The sequence below is a fragment of the Carlito syrichta genome, unplaced genomic scaffold, assembly GCF_000164805.1.
Source record: "Carlito syrichta isolate Samal-C Ts95f unplaced genomic scaffold, Tarsius_syrichta-2.0.1 Scaffold316508, whole genome shotgun sequence".
Lineage (NCBI taxonomy): Eukaryota > Metazoa > Chordata > Mammalia > Primates > Tarsiidae > Carlito > Carlito syrichta.
Window position 1 is genome coordinate 260,319 of NW_007260604.1, and position 2,289 is coordinate 262,607.

At 47.3% G+C, this 2,289-nt stretch overlaps 1 protein-coding gene and 1 pseudogene across 2 annotated transcripts in view; one reads left to right on the plus strand and one right to left on the minus strand.

Annotated features, from left to right (window-relative positions):
- Nucleotides 1–2,289, plus strand: part of LOC103277207 (transcription initiation factor IIA subunit 1-like) — a 27,375-nt gene that overhangs the window by 7,777 nt on the left and 17,309 nt on the right. The gene's annotated exons all lie outside the window — the stretch shown is intronic.
- LOC103277204 lies at nucleotides 1,116–1,710 on the minus strand (annotated as a pseudogene). The gene has a single exon (XR_002481349.1). The product of XR_002481349.1 is annotated as a protein JTB pseudogene (transcript).

Below are 2,289 nucleotides of genomic sequence, written 5' to 3' on the forward strand. Positions count from 1 at the left end.
ACTACAGGCGCGCGCTACCACACCCAGCTAATTTTTTGATTTATTGTAGAGATGGGGTCTTGTCAAGTTGCCCAGGTGGGTCGCAAACCCGCGGTCTCAGGCAATTCACTCACCCTGGCCTCCCAAAGTGCTGGGATTACAGGCTGAGCCACCGAGCCCGGCCGCAACTCATTATTTTAAATAAAGCAAATGTTACCCTTATTGTGATGAAATTTTCACGTCTTAATGTGTTTGGGTATCTGCAGGCAACTTCTCTGGAATTTTCAATAAGAATCTTCTCATGTGAGGCAAGAAAAATGAAAGGGTTACTAATAAGAGTAGTTATCTAAAAATACAAGTGTAAGAATGCCAATTCTGCTGGGCTCTGTGACTCAGCCTGCAATCCCACGCTTTGGGAGGCCGAGGTAAGTGAATTGCCTGAGTCCGCGGGTTCGAGACCCACCTGGGCAACTTGACGAGACCTCATCTCTACAATAAATCAAAAAAATTAGCCAGGCATAGTAGCGTGTGCCTATAGTTCCAGCTGTTTGGAAGGCTGAGGTGGAAGGATCTCTGGAGCCCAGCAGGTCGAGGCTGAGGAAGCCGGGAGCGTGCCACTGCACTCCAGTCTGGGTGACAGAGTGAGACTCCAACTCAAAAAAAAAAGAATACCAATTCTGAGACATGAATTGGAAGAACAACAATATAAATTGCTTCAGTAGCGTAAGGTATTTTAGGGATGTGAATAATAAGAGAACAAGCTTATTTTGGTTCCTTAGTATTACATGGAATGAATGTTTTGCAATTTATGTTACATTTTCATTAAGATTGTCCATGTAGTTTTGTGACCTTATATAAAAGATACAACATTTTTAGGTGTAGATCAGTCCTAAAGATTTCAGGTAATTTTCCCTAGGTCAAATTAGCGGTCAGTCTAGGTGGTTAATCTACTCTTGATGTTCATAATGAAAATCTGAGAATTGATGTTTCCTACTTTTTCTGATAGAATCGAGACATTGTCTCCAAAGAACATGAACTGTCTTTGAGGCCAAATGTCTCCAAATTCATTTTTACTATGTTTAACTCTTTCAATATGTATTTTATAGTCATGAACTGAGTTTTAGTTTAATGGTTAGTTGTTTTTTATTTTACTCTTTTTATTCTGCTCATTAATGATCTGAAAGAGGAAGATGGGGACAAGGGGATACCACCACAAGGATCCAAAGAACCAAGGTTACAAATTAGTCGGTTTCCACTTTCTCTGTCTGAGATCGCGTCTCCGAGACACAGGGAAAGGGAGCAGTGTTGTAACTATGTGGAATCGATTTGTTTCCCGACCTTTTCCAGAGCTTTTCTGACCAGTTGTTGCTGACTAATAGTGACAAGGCAAGCGAAGACCAAGACCACACCCACGACAGGCCCTTGGAATTTCCAGATTAAGTGTTGTTTCATTAGAGTTAAGCAGCAGTTTTGAACTCATTATTTTTAGATGAGCTGCATGTGATTTTCTCCACATACCCTGTGGAGCCACACTCGGTGGTTTTAGCCTGAAATGAAAACATGGAACACACTCTTAGACCACCACAAACTTCCACCAGCCAGCACGGCAAATTTGGTGATCACTGACAGCTTCCGCTGCACAGGAACCTCTGCTTGACAGTGCTCTAAGGTGAAAGCGCAGAGCAACCAGCAGCGGTGGCAGCCCTTCGAAAGGCCATAACTCCCTGCCATAACTCCCTGCGTCTGCAAGCATGGAGCGCTCAGTGTGGCACCTGTTGAGACTGAGGGACCCACTCACGTGGCCTCATGCCTCCGTGGGAGCGCAGAGGCGGCACCTACCCTGCGCCCTCCCGGAGCTTCCAGGGCAGGATGGTGAAACGCCCGACTTGTGTATCAAGGCAAAGGCGCTCTGGGGCAAGCCCATATGCATCTGTAGGCTGGGACGTGAGTTCCTTCTGCTGGGCCCGCAGGGTGCTGGAAGGAAGGCCTGCGGGAGAGACGGGCGTAGCCCCTGCGGTCTTTTGCCTCCCTTGGCGCGCCATCTTGCCCCGCGGAGGATGTGGGCCGGCCGTAGCCGCCGGGCTTGTTGTCTTCCGCAACCTGGGTACCGCCAATGGTGGTTTGTTTTTAATGACAAAAGAATGTGATTTAGCCGGGCTCGGTGGCTCAGCCTGCAATCCTGCAGTCGCGCGTCTTGCGAGGCTGAGGCGAGTGGATTGCCTGAGCCTGCGGGTTTGAGATCCGCCTGGGCAACTTGGTGAGACCTCATCTCTACAATAAATCAAAAAAAATTAGCCGGGCGTGGTATCC